This window comes from Ruditapes philippinarum, unplaced genomic scaffold, assembly GCF_026571515.1.
Source record: "Ruditapes philippinarum isolate M1 unplaced genomic scaffold, ASM2657151v2 ctg4894_1_1_1_1, whole genome shotgun sequence".
Classification (NCBI taxonomy): domain Eukaryota; kingdom Metazoa; phylum Mollusca; class Bivalvia; order Venerida; family Veneridae; genus Ruditapes; species Ruditapes philippinarum.
The window spans coordinates 21,897-36,698 of record NW_026860264.1 but is presented as its reverse complement, the minus strand read 5'-3'; positions in this window follow the sequence as shown (position 1 = coordinate 36,698).

Genomic DNA, 14,802 nt, shown 5'->3' with positions numbered 1-14,802 from the left:
GTGAATTCATGAGACCAAAAGGTAACCGAGTGAACTGATATACAGATTGATGAGTGACAAAGGCTGATTTATGGGCTGTGTCTTTAGAAAGGGGGACTTGAAAGAAAGCACTTTTGAGATCAAGAACTGAGAATAGCTCAGCTTTGGCATCTGCTATGGCATCAAAAACATCAGAAATGTGGGGTAGCGGAAAAGACATGGGTTCTGTGACCTTATTCAACTCTCGATAGTCCACAGCAAATCTCCATTCACCATTTTTCTTTTTGATCAGTACAACTGGGCTATTCCATGGAGAGTCAGATTCTTCAATTATGCCATTTTGTAGCATTGTTTCTACTTGGCGTTCAGTTTCCCTACGCATTTCCGGACTTTGACGATAAGGTGGTTTCTTAATAGGTTTGTGGTCACCAGTTTCGATTCTGTGCGAATGAAGATGTGTAACCCCTAATTCAGACAAATCTTTTGAGAATGTTTTCCTATTTTTGCCTATGAAAATTAAAAGTTTGGTTTTCTGTTCCTCTGTGAGATCAGAATTATTAAGATCTATGCCAAGCTCCTTTGCAAGTTCAATATACTTGGCATCAGACAAGGGTTCAGTATTTAAGGAGTTGACAGAATGTGAAGAATCAGTTGATTCAGAAGGATAGTTGTCTGTGACCTGATGTAGAGTAGATAGATTAACTTCAGTTGCTACTGAAACTTGGGCCTTTGACTTCAGAAATACAGGTAGACTTGTAGGATTCATTACACGGTATAAAATTTTACCTTCTTTGACAGTTGAGAGGCATTTTCCTCCAACAAGTTCATTTTTTAACAAAGTTTGAGGAGGTTCACAAAATACAATATCACCATCTTTAAATTTTTGGATACGTAAAGGTAAAATATACTCGGAATGAGGAGGAATGATATGTGTAGAGACAGTTTTAGCAAAAGCTGTTTTTGAAAGGTGGTCGGTAACCATGGCAATAATGATAGAAGGGTCTTGTTGTAATGTTATACAATTTGACTGAAAATCAAGTTTGATTCCTTCTTTTTGCATAAAATCTCTCCCAATAATAACAGGATAATGTAGTTTAGAAAATACATAGAAAGTATGTTCAAAAGGGAGACCATCCATAGTAAAAGTAAGGGAGATAGTTCCGAGAATGGGATGAATTTCACCACAAACACCATAAACATTAGGTATATTAGTAGATTCTAGAACAGGATTTTTGAAAAGTCTGTCAATAACATTTTTGCCAATACATGATATACTAGCACCAGTGTCAAAAAGAGCTTTATATTGAAAATCTTGAAATTGTATATAAGAAAAGCCATTTTGATCTAAAGAAGAAACCAGAGAGATAGAGGGTTTTTCAGGACAGTTATACTGAACTGATGAGCACATAGATTTTGAGCACTGCCAAGAAGTACTTGCCATTTTTTCTTTGTTTATGTTATAAAATATTTTAGCACTTGGTCAACAAGAAATAACAAATAAAATACAATCAAAATTGGTAAAAATTTAACATAACAGGTTTAGTGACCTTTTTATATTTCAGGAATTAAGCTACTAGTATTTTTTTTTTCAGTTGCAATGCAATACTGTAATTTAACAAAAATTTACAAAGGTATTTTTTTTTTGTCAAAATGAAATTTTGAAAAATAACCAAACAAAAATCTATTTGATTAAACAAAAATTATTCAAAATGTAGATAATAAATATGCTGTTTGTTGATAAACAAAAATAATAAATATTAGAATGTAGCAGCCACCCAATATAACATATAATTTAGCACTGAATGTTAAAATTTCACTTACCAACTTCAAAATTTTTGTTTCTTGATTTAATTTTCTACGAAAAGTTCATGGCACAATGTTCCTTGTTGATCTATGGTTCTTCTTGGTTCCCTCTTTGGTTTTCCTTTGTTTGGTTCCTTCTTTGGTTTTTCCCTCAGTTTTGGTTTTATTTTCCTTCAATAGTTGACTTGACATAGTTTTCCCACTTCTGTTTTCAGTAATTTGAAATTGTTCAAAAAGTTCCCTTCAGTATAAGATGCTTTGATAATTTTTAATGATGTATTTTCCAATTTCCTACTTTTGTCAATCTTTCTTTTTTCTAATATTTTCCACTTACTATTTTTACTTTAAGTCCATTTTCTTTTCTCGTTATGTTCTTCTTTTCCATGTCTTGGCAGGATCATTTACCCTCGGTATTCTCCGCCAAAATCTGTAGCCAAGGGTCGCCGGCAGGGCCTTCGCTTTGTGGTCGTTTGGGGAATACTCGCTAGCGTAGTGAGCGCCCCACACGGAAACCCTCGGTTGGTTAGGTGTGTGTGGGATACTATTATTATTATTATTCAGTATCCTCTTTGTTAAAATGATGGTATTTTATAACACAACACAATGTCCAATTTCAAGTAAATTCTGTTTAATATTCATTGTGATGGAATCTTTCTCAAATATAAAATAGTATATAATAATGTCCACAAATATATTTTCACAGCTAGCACCTGAATTTTGCTTAAGTTAATTTTACTTATTTATTTTCTAAGTTAATACATGATGTTATATGTCCGAAATTCTATATAAGACTCTTAGATGTTCTAAGTTCCAGTTTCAAGATAAGACTAATTTAAAATATAAAAATCAACAATATAAATTAAGAAGGAGTTGTCATAGTGACTAAGCCTTAAGCTATATTAGCAATAAATGTGAAAAGATAATCAAGTATGGCTTGTTTGATAAAAAGACTAGGAAATTGAGAATTAAGCCATAAAGTATTAAAATCAAAAGGTGATAATATTTCCTTATTGACCACTATGACATGTTTATATTAGAGTTGTTAAATTTATCAGTTAAGAATCTAAAAGTAATTTATATCAAAATATTTATACAACAATGAAATTCTTTTAATGATTATTAAAAATGTAAGTTATTTATGAATATTGAAATTATTAATGTTTTTTATAATTAATTTTCTAAAAGCATTTTGACGAGGAAATGCTATGTTACAGTTCTCTCAATTTGGTGATTTGAGCGACCAAGTGGCCTAAAGTTTCTAGATATTCGATCAGTCTTTGGCTGTCAACATTTGTTTTGATTATAAAACAACATTCCCTCTTATTCCACTTGGCCAATTGTGATGAAACAATACAGGAATGATTCTAGACTAAGGACGACTATCATTGGGAAAGTTACTGTTAGTTCTTGGTTTCTGAAAACTATGTTTATGTCTATGTCACGAGGGTAATATACCGACATGTATAATTTATTGTTTGTATGTATGTCTTATATATTGTGTCGTTATATATTCCCTGTACGTTTGTCATTTTGTTATATATCATATATGTATATGTCCTATATATTTGTCCTATTCATCCCCCATATTTTTCTCATTTTCATTCATCCTTTTCATTCATTGCAACATGTACCACTTAATGTCATTCTATATAATTCATAACAACTAATTTCTTCTGGACGGGCCTCCTAACATTTACTCACCCGGATTGGAAGTCACGCATGCGCACATTGAATACACTTCCATTGGTTTGCGCCACGAAGTAGCTGTGTTTGCGTCTTCTTGCATCCTTAGTAAATTGTTTATTTGTTTCCGTGCCATTACAGGTAATTTTGGTTGTTATTTATTACTCGTAATGTATTCATTCAATTATTGAAATGACATGCGTGTTGCATTTTGTATTTTGCACATTGAATACACTTCCATTGGTTTGCGCCATGAAGTAGCTGTGTTTGCGTCTTCTTGCATCCTTAGTAAATTGTTTATTTGTTTCCGTGCCATTACAGGCCGAAACAGCCCCTACTTTATTAGGAAAGAGGAACCCTACGACATTGGTGGCCAGTGTGGGGGGACCGTGACTGCTTATAGCTCAGAGTTCAATTAGCATTGCTCTGTAGCTTTGTGAAATTCGAGGACGAATTTCAATATTGTGGTGAAGTATGTCACGGTTCAGAACTGTTCACTATTTAGGGGAGGATGTGTAAGCGGCCGGATAGCTCAGTCGGTAGAGCCGCGGAACGGTATTCCGAAGGTCCCGGGTTCGAGTCCCGGTCAGGCTGCACATTTTTCTCACCCTGTGACATTTGGCGCCCAACGGGGGACTCGAACCCACGACCCTCAGATTAAGAGTCTCGTGCTCTACCGACTGATTTGATTTTATCGCAATTGAGTTTTCTATATTTTGTAGAAATCTTAAATAAAGCAAATATTACAAATATTTATTATCCAACATTTTATTTACTTTGTTCCCCTTTAAGTTTTGTTCATAAATTGAACAATTTGGAAAGAAACATTTTAGTACAAATGTACTAATGATGTACTATTGGGTACTAATGTACTCTTTTATCTATTACATATAGATGTGGTTATTTGAATTATATTGGAGTGCACGCCTATAATTCAAATATAGATACTTTACAGTATTATATTATCCTCAATTTTGATTAAAGATATGGTTTAATCATGTGTACAGTCATCGGGCAGCTTTGTTTGATGCCTAACAGTTCAGCAAGAGCCCTTATGTACTTAATAAGAATTTGAAGTGCCTTTATTACATATTGAGTTAATTTCATTTCATAGTAAATTTGGATTGTAAATTTTAAAGCACTTCTGTTATTTCTTCAGCTTTACTTAACGGTAATGTCATAAATTATTTAAATGTCGGGACGACATTTCCCGAAGTGGGGAAGTATGTCACGAGGGTAATATACCGACATGTATAATTTATTGTTTGTATGTATGTCTTATATATTGTGTCGTTATATATTCCCTGTACGTTTGTCATTTTGTTATATATCATATATGTATATGTCCTATATATTTGTCCTATTCATCCCCCATATTTTTCTCATTTTCATTCATCCTTTTCATTCATTGCAACATGTACCACTTAATGTCATTCTATATAATTCATAACAACTAATTTCTTCTGGACGGGCCTCCTAACATTTACTCACCCGGATTGGAAGTCACGCATGCGCACATTGAATACACTTCCATTGGTTTGCGCCACGAAGTAGCTGTGTTTGCGTCTTCTTGCATCCTTAGTAAATTGTTTATTTGTTTCCGTGCCATTACAGGTAATTTTGGTTGTTATTTATTACTCGTAATGTATTCATTCAATTATTGAAATGACATGCGTGTTGCATTTTGTATTTTGCACATTGAATACACTTCCATTGGTTTGCGCCACGAAGTAGCTGTGTTTGCGTCTTCTTGCATCCTTAGTAAATTGTTTATTTGTTTCCGTGCCATTACAGGCCGAAACAGCCCCTACTTTATTAGGAAAGAGGAACCCTACGACATCTATAAAGCTTATCACAGTATACTGATTAAAGGCGATTTTAAATTTTTTTGCTCGACTATACGAAGAACGAAACTCAGATGAAAATTTCATAAACTACATGAATGAACAGTTCATGAATTTCTATCAAAGTTTCTCAGTTCATGAACTAAACCTTGACTTGGCAGTAATATATCTCTGTAAATATGGTCCTCTGGAAATATAGTAATACAGAAAATGTTAAGTTGTTAGGAATGAAGTGAGATCTTTAGTATTCTGTGTCAGTTTATGTTGGCATGTGGAAACATTGGGATTATGTAGATTCCTAAATTATTTATCTCATTGTTCCTGATTTATAAGACTCAGATTATGTTGATTGAATTATTTTTATTAAACAGTAGGAGATTTTTGTCATGAAGGTTTATAATGTTTAATTTGTTACAGTGTATAATAAACTACCGGTATAATGATAATGGCGTCTGTGCTATATTTATATTGGTATAGCTAATACAGCTGTTACTATGCTGAAGTGAAAATCAGGTCATCAATTTACATAATAAAAAACACAACTTTATGCGCATCTCATATTCTCAATGCATTACTGTAAGATCTGTATATTTGTATGTAGACTGATACTTTGATTCTTTTAGTTTATTTGATTTTGTCAAAATATAATTCTACGGAAACATTTTTTGCCTAACAAAACAATACTAATTTGCTTCGTACCATTCTTTTTTCTGATTATTTGAAAATGTTTTTTTTTTTATATGAAGACAGGCAATTAACTTAGAATTATTGCCCCTCAAATATGGTCATATAACTAAACACTGTTATTTACTTTTTATATGGCCTGTTACCGGGAACTTTTTACAACAGTGTGTCTGCATGCTCAGAACTGTTGGCATGTTATTTTATTTCAGTCATAAACTTGTCATTTACTAAGATAGGAGAGGAAATCGAAGCCTTAAATAGGGAAAATAAAACTTAATATAGAGGTATTTATGTCATTGTAATCTCACAGGAGAGACTATCCTCTCTTATACAGTTAACATTAGTCAAGTTGATGTTTTATATAAGGTTATGCAAGAGACAAACTAAGATTTTATTATGTCATATGAAAGACTTTGCCGTATGTTTGATAATTATATCAATATATAGAGAAAGTAACAGAAAATCTACCATTGTACTTTCATTTTAATCTTCAGATTACATAAAATAGTAGAAATAAGAAAAATATGCATAAAAGGGACTCCCGTGAAGGACTGGAAAAAAAATTTCTGTGATTTTTGTACTATTTTATGAAGGTCTGACCCAGTAACTTGTGTGCAAATTTTCTGAAAATTCCTTCCCCTCGTGGAGTTCAAAATGTCTTTAAATCCAAGTTATTAGTATATTTCTCATAATTTCAGCACATATACAATTATACTTATCATTTATATATAAATAAAATGCAATATTGTATAATTATGCTGTTTTGAAAGAATCCATATTTCAAGGTTTATATATAATATTATAAACATTGAAATATGAGTATGCATTATTTTATTGATTCTAAAGTTTCTGTGCATTGTATTTATTCAGACTTTAATTTCCTGCTCTATACTAAAATTGAACAACTTGTAATGTAGTCTATGTAGTCATGTTACCAATATTTAAATGCACAGTTTTGTTTGTTCAATGCCAAAAATGGAGTGGCCTAAATTTGTTTCTGTCCTATAGTCAACACTGTTACTGTGTATGTGTGAGTCTCAACAGATGTTCCTTAAGAAGGAAAACAGTCGGATATTTTAAAAAATCAAAGTAGATTTAATTTATCTGCCAAATTTCTTAAACATACAAGGCTTGGATCATTAGAAAGTATAGTGCATCAAACCAGCTCTGGCCATCTGTGGATTTTTTTTCTCCACAACCATTATCCCCATGATGAATGATTACTGTAATCAGGTGTGAAATAATGACCTTGGATATGTTTACATTATGATGTGCTCTTGTTCATATTAACTGTATCGATTGTCAGCCTGTAAAAATAAATATGTTAACATTGTATTTTTTTACTATTTCTGTTTATTTAAATATTAACCGCAGTTTTAATTCTATTAAAAGGTTTTATGGCCAGTGGCCACTTTTTGTATCATGTTTGCTTAAGTAACAAATGTTATTGTAATTTTTTATGGTGGTGACTACAATGAGTATCGTGATTTTATCGTGATTTCATGATCACACCTCTGTCTCATGCTTATAACAGTTACAATTTCTTTATAAGGATTAAGATTATCTGTAAAAAGATAGTGCTGTTATCATAAGTAAATAATTGTCTTGGTATTGTTGTTTGTTGCTCACCTAAACCTTTGACCAATGGGGATGAAATAATTACCTTTGGTGTTTCTATTGTGCCTCCTCAAATGGTTCCAGTCTGCTGAATAAGATAGCTGCTATAGCTAAAAGTAGAAAAATCTTTAAGCAACAGAAAGAAAAATACAAAAAATGCTTTAAATGGCATCTCCTTGTCCACAAATTACTACACATATTAATGAAGTTATTTGGTTGTCCTTCATGTCAGATATTTCTAAAATGGTTCGGTCTATTGAACAAAGAAGGCCACTAGAGCTAAGATTTTATGAAAGTTATAAGAAATTATCATTTAGGGTTTATAAAGAATATCAGAAACTGCTATAAACACCAGCACCCAATTGTATAAACGTTGGTTAACTTTAACCACTGGGTTAAATCCATGGTTAGGTTAACTTTTGGGTTAAACTTTGGTTAACCGATTGTATAAAATTTTGGTTAAATTTAACCAGCGTAAATTTCTGGGTTAAATTTAACCCACGTATAGAGGTGGGTTAAATTTAACCAAACATTAACCAGAAATAAAATGGCTGCCGTTTGTACGCTTCGTTCTCAACTTTTGTTCATTTTTGCTTCGAAATAGACTATTATCGTTGTATATGATGGCAACGATATTTCTATAAGTTGCGTAGTGACGGGAAACGGAAACAAACTTTTCCAGAGCCGGAAATAAACAGTTTTAAAAATCAGCTGTCAGTGTCGGATAATTCGGATAAATCATGATACAAAATGTCATTTTAAACCGATTAAATGAAGATCATACTGAGGATAGACTTGAAGGACAATTTATGAGTTAAATTACGAAGTCATTCTGGACCAGTACGCAGCGGGAGATCCCTGCAAAGACAAACATGAGGCTGTATACTTTGTGATTGATCAGTAAATTTTGTTTCGATCAACACATATGTGTGCGTTTTCGTGTAATTGTCAATAACAACATGAATTATTAAAGGTTTACAGACTGACAGGATATATCACCTTAGAGAATCCTCTTGCTGAACTTATCATTATGATTATGAAGAAGGTATGATAATGCATTTAACTTTTTGTGACACTACCATGCAGTTGACAAACAGTTTGCATGACTTTTTTGTTTTTTGTTGCGTTTTGTGTATAAAACCATTATCTGATATGAAAGTTGGCAAAACAAAGAAAGAAGTCATATAAAAGAGTATATTTTGTTAATTCCATATTTCATGCATAATTGCTTCCGCTTTTTAAACAATTGTTATTCCTACACCAAAAAGTCGAGATTGCTCTGTTGTCAGGCCTTGACATCATGTTGTCATGTCGCTAGCGAAACAAGCCAATTGGCAGGTTGTCTCGCAGTGTGTGGCCTGATGACACATTGTCCCTCAACTCAAATGGAAGAATTAGCTTATTAGGGCTTAAATCTGTGTCACAGGGTGAGAAAAATGTGCAGCTGACCGGGACTCGAACCCGGGACCCTCAGAATACCGTTCCGCGGCTTAACCAACTGAGCTATCCGGCCGCTTACACATCTTCTCCCCTATTAAGTGAACAGTTCTGAACCGTGACATACTCCCCTGCTATATTGTAATTCGTCCTCGAATTTCACAGAGTTACAGAGCAATGTCTATCTATCTATCTATCTCTGGATACTGCCAACCCCTCTTACGAGTGTTACAGGCAGGTATACATTGTATACATTTAAGAAACAGCTTTAAGATACAAGGGAATCCGGGAACCAGTCCCTAGCTCTTATTGAATAGACCCCTTGGTTCTTTTACATGTGAATTAAACTCTAAGCTATATGCAGTCACAGTCCCCAGTTGGGCGCCAAATGTCAAAGGGTGAGAAAAATGTGCAGCCTGACCGGGACTCGAACCCGGGACCCTCGGAATACCGTTCCGCGGCTTAACTAACTGAGCTATCCGGCCTTTTACACATTTTCTCCCATAATTAGTGAACAGTTCTGAACCATGACATCTGCTTTGTTGCTGGCGACAACAACTCGAGCCATGCCATAGCACAATAAGAAGCCATTCCCTTGATATAAGCCTAGAGACATGGAGACAAAGTGCCACAGTCTGGCACGTTTTGTAGCGCCAAGGAAAAAAAGGCGATAAACGACAACGCAACATGCAAAAGTGTAACATATCAGCAACCATACAAATGGGTAGAAAGAGGTCAAAATATGCAAAAATTCCTTATTGCGTTAGTAATACAGTAGAAATATGGTGATAAATACTGAAAAATCAATCATCAATAATTTATTGTTCACAACTGTTATAAAAAATATTACTTAAAACTTGAATTTTGACTTTTCTTAAAATCCTAGTACAATGTACATTTTTTAAGCTAATGTCCTTAAAATATTTTGGCTCATCTCGTGTAAAATTAGTCGAAAAAATCAAATGTTTATTAAATAGTTTCCAAAAAGAATATTGATGATACATTGATAATTATTTTAGCTCTATCAAACAGATTTCAAAAGGCAAATACTGTAATACATATAATCATGCTTATTTTTTCCAATATTTAAAAAGATTCCTAATCAAATTATCCAAAGCAATTAAGTTTGTTATTAATTAAGTTCATTCCAGTATCATTACAGACATATGTGTTTGTGTGTGCATGTGTGTGTTGTTGGTTTTTTGGTAGAGTACAATACATTTTTTCTATAAATTAGGAAGATTTCCCTGTTGAAAAATTTTACCTAATTTGATCAGCAAAATTTCCAGAATGATGACCTAGGCAATTTGTCTTCTCATCAAAGGTTGATAAAGAACTTGTTTATTTCTAGCAGCAGGGAAGAATAAACAATGTCATCTTCTGATGAAAATTAAACTGTTTTTACTTAGTTCTTAAAAAAAGTTACAAGCTTAATTATGATCATGAATTCACACACAAGCATATATCATAAAGTTATTTTATCAACCTTTTAACTTTCAACTTGTAAAATGTCCCCAAATAGCCTCATTTTTTTCCAAATAAAGGTCTTTTTTTTCAAATTAACTACATTTAGGCATACACACTGACACATTCTTCAGAATTTAACTGAACAACAAGATATTTGGTCTCACTCATGAATTATTGAAAAGCTTGTTTTACTTTTCTAAGGATAGGAAGCTGCTTTAGGTCTGATTTAATGTGCCACAATATAGTACTGAATGGGAAAAAGGCAATTCTTAACATTAATACTTTCATTCTATATGTACCGGTACTCAAACAGAAATACATTTTGTTTTTACAATTTCATGTCCAAATCTTTTATTATTAATATTTTGAATAAACTGCTTTGACTCTAAAAATACTTCTTCTTTATATAATGTAAACAATGAAAGTAAATATTTATGATTGAACTCAGATGAATGAAAGCATTATTGAGTATATTTAGCATTATACCTTGGAAATGGCCATGTGGAGATATTATTCAATATCTCATCCCCATTGCTACTCTTGATATTTCTTAGAGGGGAGAGAGGGGGTTAATAAATAAGCAATAAATAGAGGGAGGGAGAGAGAGATTTAGACCATTATTCCATTGTTAAATGAGGATGTATTTTAATTTATTAAATAATTTATTCAGACTTTCAATGTAGATGCAGAATATTTTACAAAATAATAATAATTTAACAATAGATAGAATTCTAGAAAACATATTTGGACACTTTTTAATTTTCAAACCAGTTATAGACTACATGTATGCACTTATTAAAGTATATATAGGCTAACTTATTGTTTATTGGGTAACAGTCATATACTATTCATTACAAATATGTACATATATTGAAACCCTGGTTTACCTACTTCAATGACATATAATAAATATAAACATATATAAGCATTTTGTTGTTGACCAACTTGTTTTATTTACTTTATAGAAAAAAAATTGGATGAGGGGTGAAGTGTCTTACTGATTTTGGGGGGTGAAGTGTCGGGGGGGGGGGAGGTGTCTTGCTACCTGACATATAGCCTATTCCTAAAGCTACTGGACTAATATAATGTTGGCCAGCCTCACTGACAGGTTCCAATCATTCATTTAAGTGTTAAGTATTTTTACTTACAAGAATACATGTATAAGTAATACAATTATTATATAAGATGTAAGAATTCCTAAACATAATATTGTAGGGGTATTAAATAAAAATAATACAAAATTGAAGTAGAGGTAAATTAAAAATCATTTTTGATTGTTCATGAATTAATTATGGTAAATTTAAGATGACTATTGTTTTCTTTTTCATAATTATTGATCATTTAGTTTTTTCTCTGTTTAGTAAATTTACTGCTGGGAACCAAGTTGATTTTGCATTTCAGTGCTGTGACTTAAGTGAGAATTATAAAACATGTTGAATGTTTAAAATAAAGGATGTCAGTCATACAGTCACAAGAAAGCAAAGTGATTTTGTTTTCATTAATGTATTTTTCATGTTGTTTTTTTTTTTTTGTTGTTTAGGTTAATAAGCAAGAACTAGACCTTTATTCTATTATTTATTTTTGCTATAATATGGTAAACTTTCAGTAAAGCTCTTCTATCATGAAACATAGCTTTGACAAATGCAGCAAGATTCCCAAAGGTGACTGATATGATATTTAGTTACTGAACAGAAGTTTCATTATTATATAGTGAAACTACAGAGAGTAGTTTGGGGCAAAAATCATTCAAAAATTACATCTGATGTTACACAAAATATTTTGGGTTCGAACGTTTTAGGTACGAATCTGATAGGAAATATATGCGTCAATACTTCTGCATCGAGTGGTTCTTGTATGAAATTATTAACATTCTAACCATTTTCTGTCCCAGTTGACGGATGATTTTGATATTTGCTCATTTGCAGTACTTTTTAATTTGTAAACAAAGCCCATAGCAACCATGCGGTCTCACTAATTACCGACAAGAACCGTCGGTAGAAATGGAAAAAATACGAATTAATTTCACTACTTCATCATTTTATAATCACAATTCCTAATATTTTTACATGAAAAACATAATAAATTCGTTCCGAACCATGTTTATAGGCAAATATCTATAGCGACAATATTCGTGGTATGAATTTAAATTTAATTCCCGTGACATCAGTTCCGAGGTCATAAAGTTCATCCTACGTAAAAGTTTTGTACATTTGTTTAATGATGATATGTAATTAGTGTGGTGAAAATTAACATCTTAATTGAAAATTTGAACCGATTTTAACTCTACTATCAAAAGTTTCGATTGTAATAAAAATGGAAGCGTAAACCATACACCATTTAGCCCCCATAACCCCATGCGTGATATTGATATCTCTGTAAAAGGTGTTGAGAAGCTTCTAAAAAACCTCAACCCCCATAAGGCTGCAGGACCCGATCAAATTAGACCCATTGTGCTCAAAAATACCAGTAAAGAATTAGCCCCTATAGTGTCCAAACTTTTCCAGAAATCACTGCAGTCCAGCACTCTACCAGACATCTGGAAAATGGCAAATGTCGCCCCTGTCTTTAAAAAAGGTAGCAAGTCAGACCCAGCCAACTATCGCCCTATCTCTCTTACCTGTATCTTGTGTAAACCCTGGAACACATTGTCTCCTCCAGTATAACAAAGCACTTTTACTAGATCAAACTTGTTCTATGATTTGCAGCATGGTTTCCGAGAAAAAAGGTCATGCCAATCCCAATTATTAATGCTTATAGATGATATCCTACAGTCAGTAAATCAGAGAAGCCAAGTAGACTTAATCCTTCTTGACTTCTCTAAGGCCTTTGATATGGTCAACCATGAAAAACTCCTGTATAAGCTGCATTTCTACGGTATAAGGGGTCAGACTCTTAAATGGATCAAAGGTTTTCTTGATAACAGGTCACAGTCCGTGGTGGTAAATGGCTCCACATCCAGCACCATACCAGTCTCCTCCGGTGTTCCCCAGGGCTCGGTCCTCGGACCTCTCTTATTTCTTATATACATAAATGACCTTCCTGAATATGTCCAATCCTCTAAGGTCCGCCTATTTGCTGATGACACAGCCATCTATCTATCTCTGACTGTCGCTTCTCATTCTAGCTTACTTCAACATGACTTACACCAACTTGAACAATGGGAAACAAAATGGGACATGCAATTTAATCCATCAAAATGCCAGGTTATCCAAATCACAAAACGAAAAAACAGTCATTCCAACAAAATACCTCCTACATAACACCACATTAGAAACAGTTCCATCTGCAAAATACCTTGGCATTACAATATCAAATGATTTAACATGGAACAAACACATAAACAACATCACAACAAAGGCGAATCAAACACTTGGTTTTCTACGCCGAAACATCAAGGTTCACTCAGAAAGGTTAAAGTCAACCGCATACAAGACACTTGTCAGACCCCAGCTTGAGTAAAGCTCCACGGTCTGGTCCCCCTACACAGGAACTCTCATTGACCAGATAGAGTCAGTCCAGAGAAGGGCTGCTAGGTGGGTCAAACATGACTTTGGCCGTATGTCAAGTGTCACTGACATGTTGACTTCCTTCAATGGAGGCGCCTTGACCTTCGGCGTATTGACCAACGGTTGGTCATGTTTCACAACATCCTGCATGACCAGGTGGCTATTCCTTTCCCAAAGTATATCGTCCCTCTTACAAGATCATCTAGAACATCCCATCTCCATGCATTCCAACAAGTCCAAACTAAAACTGATTACTATAAATATTCATTTTTCCCAAGAACAATTGTCCACTGGAATGCTTTACCACCTGAAATCATAAACTTGTCTGGCCCCGAGTTCAGTCTGGCTGTAAGCCGGATTGAACATACGTCTCCCTAAAAATACCTTTTCTGTTTTTAACCTGTTTTTAACAATATACTCATTTCCTTTACTTTTATATTCTTTTATTTCAACTCTTTTACTAACATTCTTGTCAGTTGACGCGCGTCAAGTCTAGGTCCCCAGCAGGGGTTTGACTATATGGAAGATAGATAGATAGACCATGTGTTAATTTTGACATATTCCGCGAAAATAACATAACCGGATATAGAATTTATTGCATGTCGGGATTAGTTTTGGTTAGTTTAATCAGCGGTTAATTTTAACCATTTTGGTTAGTTAACCTTTAGGTTATCTCGGTTTATACAAGTGACTAACCAAATTGGTTAGTTAACCAAAGTTGGTTAAATTTAACCCAGGGTTAGCGTTTAACCCAGGGTTAATTTAACCAACGTTTATACAAT